The sequence below is a fragment of the Gavialis gangeticus genome, unplaced genomic scaffold, assembly GCF_001723915.1.
Source record: "Gavialis gangeticus isolate Ggan-Ray unplaced genomic scaffold, GavGan_comp1, whole genome shotgun sequence".
NCBI lineage: Eukaryota > Metazoa > Chordata > Crocodylia > Gavialidae > Gavialis > Gavialis gangeticus.
In genome coordinates, this window is record NW_017728980.1 from 115,633 (window position 1) to 127,785 (window position 12,153).

Here is a 12,153-nt window from a genome sequence, read left to right on the forward strand (position 1 = left end):
GGGGTGTGTAATGAAATGGGAGGTGGAATGGAAATGGGGAAGGAAGTTGGGTGACAAAATGAAAGAAGTCAGCCCCTGAAGGATAAAATAAAAAGTAGTAAAAAAAAAAAGAAGAAATATAGAGGAAGTAAATTAAAGAACATGTCATATTTGAATAAATTGGTATTAGGATTGGGCTTTGGGTGTGGAGGGTGGGGTGTATGTGGGTAGTAGTGAATGGGGCTCCTCCCAGGGACCCATCGGTGTGTGTGGGGTGGCAGTGTTTGTGGGCTGTGTGATTGTGTGTGGGGAACTGTGGTTGTGGGGTTTGCAGGGAAGGATTTGTGGGTATGCTGGGGTGTGTATGGGTGCCCCCTTCCACATGCACACCTGCCCCCACCCCAGAACAGCCTGAAGCTCACATGCCCTCCGGTGCTTCCCTGCCATTGCCAATAACGCACAGTCCCAGCATGCCCCACACCCACTCCAAACTGACCCCAGCAGGAGCAGATCAGCCAGATGTATGCACAGCCCCAACCCAGCCCCTTCACCTACTCTGCACCACATGCCCATGGCATGTCCTGTCTCCCCCACCCCCCTCCAGCACACAGTGGGGCTGAGGCAGCTCTGCACTGGACTGCCTTTCTAGGCAGCTGCTGGCCTCTACACAGCCCTGACTTACCCTGTACCTGCTGCAGACTCACCTATTCACACTGAACAGCTGCAGCAACAGTAGCACCAGCAGGGAAGAAGTGTGCTCCGCACAGGGGAAGAGCAGCCCCTCCCCCTCGGCACTGCCTAGCTCTTCTTGCAGCAGCTGCGCAGAGTCCATGCTGGGCTGCCCTGTGGCTCTGCACTGCCCCGCAGGGCAGCCTAGAGGTGGTGGTGACAGCACAGGGTAGCCTAGCATATTATGATTAGGTGGGAGCTGTGCTGTGGTGGGCAGTATGTTTCTAGAAAAAAGAACACAGGCCTGTGCCAGAGAAAGGTGTGGGCTGCAGCCCTGGCTCGAGCGCTCTTTGTTTTTTGGGTGTTGATTCCTATTGTTGCTGTAAAAGGAGCTTTGACAAAAAATCCTGACCAGCAGGGACTTCCTACCTTATTCTCCAGTCTCCTGTGGGACAGTATCATGCTTTCATCCTTGGTCAGGTTCCCAATTTATGGTTGATCCTAAGCAGGCTGCCACTTTCTACTGACTTCAGAGCATGGCCTGCCTGTTCTGTGCACATCTTTTTTCACAGCTGAAACCTTACATATAGTGGATGCTTTTCCCCTTGCCTCCCTTTATCTTCCCTGGGGTCAAATTCCCCCAGCCCTTGAATCACATTGGTGAACTCTTAAGGTGCCCTGCTTCTGAGCAGCTTGCTGTAGTTCCTAGGCATGAACAGTCCTTCAGGAATGGCCTCTCTAAGGAGGCCTTTGGAGGCCCCAGGAGATCAAACCCGGCTCTATTTTAGAATGTACGTCATCAGCCCATGCATGTGTTTAAAGGTTGGTGTATGCTCAAACTTGCATGGAAATAACAAACTCGGCTCTAATTCCCACGATTTCTTTTGGTGCAAGTCTGTGCATTAAAACCCTGGTTTGAGATTGGTTTGGATACAGTGGTTGCTCTGGACTTGAGGTTTTTGTACATGCACAATCTATACCAGGGGTCAGCAATGTTTTCAGGCAGAGTGCCAAAAATACCCACAGCCTCGACTTATAAGATGCTGGTATGCTGGGGCGGACAGCAGGGGAGCTGCAAGGGGCCCTTTCCTTGTGCTAGAGCAGCCCTGGCCCCTTCCCCACCATGCACCACGAGGTGCACATGCCACCCTCTGGCACCTGTGCCACAAGTTGCCTACCCCCCAGTCAGTCTTCAGGCTGCCTAGCTATTATTGAACCCTTATACAAAGGTCCCAGGTTGGTGGCTTTATAATGAGACCTGTTCCCTGTCCCAACCCCTTAACTGAAAACATGAAAACTGCATCTGAAATTAGACAAATGGAGGAGGCAGTGAAAACTGGGATGAAGGTTAAAACAAAACAAAAATGCCTGCGGAGAGTTGTGATACCTTTCAGGGAGGCTGCAGTGGGGCAGGACCGGAGGGCATGTGGTTAGCTGAAAGGTGCTCCCAGCTCTGTGTCCTGGGCTTGATCCAGGTTATGGGCCTCTAGCTGGACAGGCCAAGTTTTTTAGGTGACTGTACTGATTTATCACATTTACAAGGACTGGACATGGACTATAGGTCCTTCTACCCTAGATGACAGCTGCAAGCAGAGTCTCAGATGTGCTTAAACTGTAAAATTCATTGTGGGGAGAAACTGGAGCAGGTACTGGCCTGCTCTGAGGTGTGCTCCATGGTTTTTGAATATTCCAATACTAGTATGCATTGCACTTGTGTATATAGCTCCTCCAAGAGTAATAATCCAGCATTAAGAAGAACTGTGTTGGTGATTCCAATGAGCAGGTTTCAAGGTGCCCTGGCTAATGCCCTCCGAAACTGTAGTCTTTAACAGGTGCTGGTTTATTGCATCAGAGCCTGGCTCCACCTATGGCTTCCATATAACCATCTTAGTATATGATAAAGTATTTAGTAGACTTATAAAAAAAAAAGTTAGACTGCACTAGCCAGCACCTCCTCTATGTATGCCTTTAATCCTTAACTGAGACGCAGCTACAGAGTTTTTATGTTAGTTAACCCACTTGAAGGTCACTTGTGTGGGTCTGGTATGTTGATTACTCTTAGCAGGTGTATTGCATCCGTTACGAGAAAGCTGCTTCCATGCTTGGATTGCTTTAAGGAGCACAGAGGTGGGTGGATGAGGCTGAAGCTGGTTCCTTATTCCCGGTTCCCAGTTCCTTTTTCAAAGCTAATCTAGAACCAATAAAAATTTGTTTTTAATGAATTACACATCCTAAAGAGGCAGAATTTCATTAGCTATGCATATGTAAAATAATATCTCGCATCAAGTACAGAGCACTTAATGAAGGTTGGATTAGGATGGGATTATGGGGCAAAATACTTCTTGGGCCACCCCAAATTTCATGGTGATGCCACTGGGGGACTATCCCAAAAAGCCCTGACCACAGTCCTGCCTGGCCCAAAGCATGGTTTGGCCATGCCAGGTTGCCAACTAACAGTCCCCATGCCCACTATCCTAAGTATAATGGTTTGAATAAAGAACTGGCATTCGGGCTGGGATTATGGATAGAAATTCCGCTTGAGCCACTCATCAAAATACCTCTGTGCCACCGGGGGACTCTCCTGGACGTCTGTAACTGGAGACTTGCCCGGCCCAAAGCACGATTTGGCCGTGCCAGGCTGCCAACAGACAGCATCTTCGCCACTCTGCTAACAGTATGCACCCAAATAAGGAACTAGATTTTTGGATGGGATTATACCCAGAAATCCTTCTTGGGTCACCCCAGACCACACCTCTGTGGCACTGGGGGACGCTCCTGGATATCTGTGACCAGAGACCTGCCTGGCCAAAAACATGGTTTATCTGCACCAGGTTGCCAACTGACCCCAACCCCCAGACACTGTGCTAAGTATCTGGACTCGAATAAGAAACTGGATTTTGGGTTGGGATTATACCCATAAATCCTTCTTGGGCCACCCCCGGAACATGTCTCTATGCCACCAGGGGACTGTCCTGGACATCTCTAAGCAGAGATTTGCCCGGCCTAAAGTATGGTTTGGCCGTGCCAGGCTGCCAACAGACACCACCCCCCAGACACTGTGCTAAATATCTGGAATTAAATAAGAACCTGGATTATGGGCTGGGATTATACCCAGAAATCCTTCCTGGGCCACCCCAGACCATGACTCTGTGGTCCTAGGGGACTGTCCTGGACATCTCTGTCCAGGGACGCACCCAGCCCGAAGCACAGTTTGGCCATGCCAGGCTGACAACAGCCAGGAACACAGCCGCTGCGCTAAGTACATGGAACTGGATATTGGGCTGGGATTATACCCAGAAATCCTTCTTGGCCCACCCCAGACCACATCTCTGTGGCACCGGTGGACTCTCCTGGACATATATGAACAGAGACTTGCCCAGTGCAAAATGTGGTTTAGCTGCACCAGGCTGCCAACTGCCACCCCCCACCCCCGACACTGTGTTAAGTATCTGAACCTGAATAAGGAACTGGATTTTGGGGCAGGATTATACCCAGAAATCCTTCTTGGGTCAACCCAGACCAAACCACTGTGGTACCAGGGGACTCTCCTGCACATCTCTTACCAGAGACTTGCCTGGCACAAAACACAGTTTTGCTGTGCCACGGTGCCAACTAACAACACCTCAGCCACTGTGCTAGATTAATGGACCTGAATAAGGAATTGGATTTTGGGCTGGGATTATAGCTAAAAATCCTTCTAGGGCCATCCCAGACCACATCTCTGTGCCACCGGGGGATGCTCCTGGACATCTGTGACTAGAGACTTGCCCAGTCCAAACTGCGGTTTGGCTTGCCAGGCTGCCAAATGACAGCACCCCAGCCACTGTGCTAAGTATATGGTCTTGAATTAGGAACTGGTTGGTGGGCTGGGATTAGAGATGGAAATGCTTGTTGGGCCACCCCACGCCATGACTCTGTGGCCCCGGGCCACTCTCCTGGATACCTCTAACCAGAATCTTGCCTGGCCCAAAACACAGCTCAGTGGTGCCAGGCTGCCAACTGACAGCCCCCCACTCCCACTGTACGAAATGCTTTGGCTTGAATAAGGAATTGGCTTTTGGGCTGGGATTATACTCAGAAATCCTTTTTGGGCCTCTCCTTGACTTACCTTTGTGCTGCTGGGGAGCTCTTCTGGACATCTCTGAGCAGAGACTTGCCCAGCACAAAAGGTGGTTTGGCCGTGCCAGGGTGCTCAGAGATGTCCAGGAGAGTTCCCCAGTAGGAAGGAAGTGCATCTTCTGTCATCTCTGGTGCTGATTTGTCATTTGCAACATCTCTCTCTATTTGATGAGAGAAACACAGACCTGACATTGGGTCTTCAGAGTCATTAACACCAATGCTGGTCATAACTCACCAGGGCTTTTCCCAGGGTTCCTTCTGGTTGCCTCTCTGGTCATGGGCATATAGCAGAATCAGAGGCTCAGCCAGATTTACAAAGCAGGAGGAGAGGTAGGAATGAAGAGAAAGAAGCTGACAAAGTAAAATGGCATGTGGGAAGAGGTGGTGCCAGGAACAGCAGCTTGCATCCAGGAGCACTGGTGCACCCCAGTCAAAATCCTGAGCCCTGGCTGCAGCCAACACCCAATGCCTCTGAGAGAGCCTTAAAAACACCTTGGCACATGGGGCAGAAAAGTGTTGGAGAGAAACCAGCAAAGCCCAGGAGCATGGGAAATGTCCATAGAGTAGTTTCACCTGCCTAACTAGAAGCTGTGCTTCTTCATAGACCTCTCCTCCCACCCCAGGTTTGCTGGAAATTGTGATTGTGACATGCCAGCTGTATGTGCCACCTCACAGGCTGCAGCACAAATCACTTCCCAACCAATGAGCAACCCAGGTTTCACTGTTCGATTAGGAAAGGAATCTCTCACGTTTTGTCTGCTGTATCCTTTGCCTGTTTTTTTGCATTTAGAAAGCTTTGATTTTAATAGTGTCCATTTCCTCACACAAACTGAAGTACCACTGTGCCTCCTTCCTGCTGCTCCTTTCCATCTGTTTTTGCAGACACATGGCTTCTAGTATAAAAGAAACTGTACATCCAGGACTCCAGGTTGTTCATCATGACTCAAGACCAGAGAGTCATTCCTGCTCGCGTTCCTTCTGGCACTCTCGTCTTTAACTGCAATCCACATAGGCATTTTATCATGATTTATTTCATTATTATTAATTTCAAGATGCAGACTATTCTTTAAAGCAAGTGTTTGGGTTTAAAAAGTTTCTTCTCTTTGAAAGAATATAGTAACTAAAACTGACTGTATAGACTTGAGACAAGACCAGTCCAATGGCCTAGTTGTACCTGTCCAAAGGGATAGAAGGTGATGAGTTGTTCCAGGTATTGGGTATCTTTATCTGTGGACTCTTGATTACTAGGGATGAAGCATACAAGCCTAGGATGGTGTGCAGATCTTAGGGAAATACGCAAGGCTGGGCATTAGAGTAAAACCATGCTGTAAGCAAAATGCACTTGATGAGAGAAATCACCAGATCATGGTCTTGGAATACATTCTGAGTAAGAAAATGCCACAAGCAGAATTTGATTGTTTGTCAAATAGATGCAAATTTCCAGCTAGTCAGTGACACGTTTGTGAGAGTGTACCTACTTTTGGGTACAGTCTGAGTCTCTGTGGATAGAGATCAGATTGAAATGGGCCATTTAGTCACAGTACCGAAAAGAGGCAAGCTCCTTACCTGTGCATTGAGGAAGCAGTCAAGGAGGGGGGATGGGGGTAGCAATTTACTACTTTAGTCACTAGCTCAGTCTGTTCTGCTGAGTAATTAGCAGATTAATATTTTTACAGCACCCAGTTGTGTTAGGTTGACTGTAGCATGCTTACAGTATTTACCAGACATGCATTTTGTTACCGGATTTGCCCATCACTTTGGGGTGTGCTCATTTATTAGGGCTATGTTTCTAGGGTCTTTGTAATTCTATCAGTGTGCTGCTTATGTTACTTGTGTTTCTGTACGGAGCTGTATATCTCCCTTCTGCAAGTCCTCACCCCCCAATGGAGCTATCTTGCAGGACTTGGTTTCAATGGGGCTGGGTTCCTCCAGTCACCAAATCACAACACACACGCACGCACATGCACGCCTGACCTGGCTGGGTTGATCACCACGTGCAGGCTGACACCCGCATATGCCAGGAATCAGTTCATTAAGGTAACAATAAAATGCAGTCAGACACAAGCACACAGGTGAACAGAATACCTCTGAATCCAGCTGGGTGTCCAGCTGACACCCTCATGGGCCAGCATTCAGTTCATTAGGGCACGTCTGAGCCAAACTGGGTCAATTGGCCTGTACAAGCTTATCCCCTTATATGTTTCAAACTTAGCACGTCCCAACCTTTTGTCCTAACTGTCCTAGTAGAGGTAGCCTCTTGATGAGCGGACCCCACAGTATTTCTGGGCTTCACAGGGATCTTTGGCTTAAGTAAAAGAAGTGTTGCTGCAGAGCAAGTGGGGAAGGAAAGTAGAGAAGGAAACATATACCTGGTTACTACCAGTTTGACTATAAAAGTTATTTATTGCTAAGTATATGAAATGTATAATAGTACTAGTAATAATAGACATGCAAGGGAAAACAATTAAAACAATTACAATACTACTCTGGGTTCACTAAGTATTTGGGGAAACTTAGCTCAAGCTTAACTAACACAATTCAGGTTTAGAAATCTATGCCTAGGGAGAAAAGAGAGCGAGAGCCAGGGTCTCACCACTCCAAGGCACTCGGGTTCCATTGCTGACAGGTAACATTCTTAGCACAATCCTTGAAGGGAGATGATCTGTTTCTTCCAGCTTCTCGGGAACAACAGTGGATGGTGTCAGAGAGATTTCTTTTTAAGTGCACAGGTTGCTGCTTTTACAGATGTTTATACCCTCAATTCAGCTTCTTCAAAGCATTCTTTTAATAGTGTAAATAATTGTCTTTTCCATTGACAAGGGGTTATCTGGTTTGGAACATCTCAAGAAACTGATCAATAACCAGGAAAAACATAAGGTTAAGGAGTAACCAGACACTTAAGAACAAGCTTGAAATTCTTATGGATAGCAGATATACTGGATGGGATACCTCATTGCTTCTTCAGAAACAATAGATAGCTTGCAGCATCAGGGTTTTGTATTTTTACCTGTTGTGAATAGGTCTCAGCTTAGCATGACTTTTCCAGATCTTGCTAAAAGGGATTGATTACTTGGAGTGTTCATAAACTTCGTGGGGAGGATTTCCACCAGTCATCCCGAGAAAAGTATGACAGCATTTGTGGTCAGGGCTCCAATGGGCTGGAAGCTGTGATGAACCTTTTATCATCGTTCAAACATTGCCCATACCTCCTCTGACTCGCTGTCTTTGCCTCAGCATTCCCTAACTCAGCAACCGAGTTTTAGTCGATCAAGTCTAAATAGGCTTCCCATAGTGGGACTGGGGAATGTATGCCCCGAGATGCCTATTAAACTTTACTTCTGCTTAGATGAGGGGTGTGTGTGTGGTGGGGAGGTCCTTTGTAAATCCAGATTAGAATTGGTCTGATAAATGCTGAGCTGGATGTGTGTAAATGTGGGTTGATTAGCATTTGGAGCATAGATTCCCCATCATGCAGTGCTCCCCTGCTTCTCTGATCCCAGAATTCACTGCTGACTTTGCTTCAGGCTTTCTGTTTTCCATCTCCCATTTAAATGAGTTGTCATCTGGTTCCATCTTGGATGCAAATGAGACCTAGGGCAGTTGCTCCCTTATCTTATAGATTCATAGCTTGTTAGGGGTTGGAAGGAACCTTGCAGATCATCGGGTCCAGCCCCCCTGCTCTAGGCAGAAACACAACTGGGGTTAAGTGAGCTGACTGTCCAGTCTCCTCTTGAAAATCTTCAGGATAGGTGACTGCACCACCTCTGGAGGGAGTTAATTTTACAGTCTGGACACCCTGACTGTGTGATGGAGTTTTTCCTGGTATTAAGCCTGAAGCAGCCTTCCAGGAGTTTATAGCCATTGGTCCTTGTCTTCCCCAGCGGTGCCCTAGTGAACAGTTGTGCACCAAGCTCCTGATGTGCTCCTCTGACATTCATCGCCCCTAGGTCCCTTTTGGCCATGGTGCAAGTCAAGCTGTCACCACCGAGCTTGGATGCATGTTGAGGGTTGCGTGCCCCCAGATGGAGCACCTTACACTTGGAAGTGTTAAACTTCATCTAGTTCCAGTCTGCCCAACACTCGAGCCTGTTCAGGTCTGCCTGTATCTGCAACCTATCTTCTGACATGGCCACACTGCCCCAGAACTTGGTGTCATCCACAAACTTGCCCAGCAAGCTTTTCACTCCCCTATCCAAATCATTGATAAAGATGTTCAAAAGCACCGATCCAAGCATGGACCCCTGAGGGTACCCCACTGGCCACTTCACGCCAGGATGACACGTCTCTTCATGAGAACTTTCTGGGTCCTGCCCTGGAGCCAGCTTCCCACCCACCAAACTGTTAAGCAGCTGAGCCCACAATCAGCTCAGTTTTCCCACAAGGATATTGTGGGATACTAGATTAAAAGCCTTTTGGAAGTCTAGGTATACAACATCTAGCACATTTCCCGTGACCAGGTGGCAAGAGACCTGGTTGTAGAAGATGAGCTTAGTAAGACGAGACCTACCTGCGACAAAGCCATGCTGGCTGTCGTTCAGAATCTTACCTTCCGCAAGCGTATTGCACATAGATGCTTTAATGAGCTTTTCCAGGATTTTCCCTGGGATAGAAGTTAGGCTGACTGGCCTATAGTTGCCTGGGTCCACCCTCTTCCCCTTCTTGAAGACGGACACAACATTGGCCCTCTTTCAATCCTGTCCCAAGGCATTAAGCAGGCTGCCACTGCTGCATGCAACCTGGGAGGGCTTATGGAGACATATGGCCCCTGGATCTGGGTGAGATGGTGCAGGCTTCCACTGCAGGCTGGGGCCAGGGCTGAACCAAGCTCTTGCTGGGCTGGCGGACTGTGGTGGATTTTGGGGTGGCTGCAACCCTTATAGCCCCCCTTCCAGCACCCCCACCCCAGCAGAGCCCAGCTCAGCCCCAGCTTGCAGCAGCAGCCCACCCTTGCCTCATGCAGAGATCTGATGGCATGTGTCCCCCATGCCCTTCTGGGGTGTGTGCAGTGGTGGGAGCCAGCCCCAACCCTACCAAACTACAGCTCTGTCCTGTGCCCTGTCCCAGCCCCTCCCTAACCGCAGGGGCCTCGACCTGCCCCCCCCCCTTTCCCTTCCACCACAACACTCACCAGGGGATGCTGCACTTGAAGCTGCCGAGCTGCACTTGAAGCTGCTGAGCTGCGTATGGAAATTGGATTGTATCAGTGGTAGGCCTATGCGAGTAGGCAGATATTTGATCTGGCTGCTTCGGATGCCAGGGATCTGATCCAGAGCTCCGGACCGGGTTCCCGATTTGATCCGGCCAAAGAGGCTCCAAAGCCACCTCAGAGTTCCAGAGAAAGGGTATAATGGGGAATCAATAAAATATCTATAACTTTGTTGTTTTCTGTCAGATTTGGATGAAACTTGCAAGGTTGGTATCCTCTGCTGAGAGCATGAAGCCTGCCAAGTTTCAAGAAGATCAGTGCAGGGGTTGGGGGGAACTGCACCCCAAATTCTTGCAAGCAAAACTCATGTCACATGTATGTATTACACCACAGCGGGGGTGAAAACTGCAGGGGTGGCGGCCCCTATTGAAGCCACAAAGCCTGCTGGAGGGCTTTAGGTGCATCTCCCACTGCATCTTCATTGTCTTTTGTAATCAGTTCTTGTTTAAGGGGGGGTGGGATTCTTTGTGATTCAGACAGGCTGCATCATGTGCCAGGGTTCCCCAAGAACACGGAGCTGAGAGGTAACAATATGCATACTTTAGGTCTTTTTCAAGTCTTAGCCATCTTGCTGTTTCAAGTCCCCTAAGCCTGTAGTAAATGCCAATGATAAGCAGACCCCCTAGAGAAGTAACCTAGAGCTGGACAAAGGAAAAGCTGTCACCCATTATGCAGATGGAGAACTGAGGCACAGGCAGAGTGATTTATCCAAGGTCACACAGGGCACAGCAGGGATTCAAGCTGAGGTCTCCCAAGTCCATGTTTAGTACTAAAAAAAAAACCTATGTTCCCTTTCTTGTCCTGGGAAGTACAGAAGGAAGCAATGACTGTAATGAGGAGCCAGGTGCTGAAACTGGTGGTGTGACTGAGAAGCAGCCAGGGTTTGGGCTCCATGCCATGCTCTCTTAGAGGCATTTGTCAAACTGTTGGGGGTGTTAGCCTTGCCCTGTTCTTTCCATTCTTTCCCACCAACTTACATGCTATTTTACTCTAGAAATAGCCATTGTACTGCCTGGGATAGCACTGCAGGTGGGGGAGGAGCACAGGTCAGTGACAGTGATTGAGTTCAGGCATAGAGAGAATTTAATCCAGCCTCTGGCTGAATAGATCAGTCCAGCTTTTAGGGGGACAAAATCCCTGAATTTAGGTCAGTGAATCCAGTCTGTAAAGGAACAAAATTAAAATTCCAAGTGTCTGTCCTGAGCATTCCTTCTCTGTAATCGGAGCGCCTCGGTGTAGTTGCACCTCGAGGGTGATGGAGCCGGTGCCATCTGGCCTGTAATGATTTAAAAGTTGTATGCTTGCAGGGCCATTTGGGAGGCATCAGGGAGTTTGGAGTGTTCCCCATGTCTTTGCAACAAGCTTTTAAAAAGCCTACGTGAAGACGCGTAGCAAGCCTCTGTGAGCCAACTCACTGCAGTCTCCCATCACGGCCGTTCTTAACGGGGTGTGCTCTAGTGTCAGACTTCTCTGTTTCCAGTTTCCTGGAGACGCAGTTATTAAAAAAGGCATCTCCTTATTTCCAGGGCCCTGTGCACTCTGCACTGGGAAGGATGACCTGTCTTGGTCGCCCACCCCATCAGCAGCTGAGGTTCTCAGATAGGACTGGGATGCCTATGCTGCATATGAGGGAGTGTTGCCCATCTGACTAGGGGTACTGGGTATCCTGCCTTTTGTCTTGGGGCATAACGTCCCCGTTGGAAAATATCACCAGTTCTGCAAAGGTGTTAAGAATCTTCTCCTTTTCTGTGGATTGGGATTACAGTAATGGGAATTATGGTGCATGGGTTTTGTGCAGAGTCCAACCATAACTCTGGGAGTTTTACTAAACTGATCATCAGCGTAGTGCTTTATGTTGACATTGAAATTGCTATCATTAGACTTCAGCATCATTACTTTGCTGAGGTGGATAAGGGGAGCTTCTATTTGCCCTGAAAACTGTCATTTCTGTTTGGCAGACTTGTAGCCCTGCTTACACTGCATTAAGGATTAGGATTTTAAATACTACTGTATTTACTTGAATATAAGCTGACCTTGAATATAAGATAACCCCTTAATAATTCAATTCTATATATGGGAACATTATTTTGTTATACTTGTCCAGGTATAGAATCTAATTATTAGAAGTTTGCCTTTGATTTGTCCCTCTCCTAATGCTGCCGCAGGGAACATAAATCTGA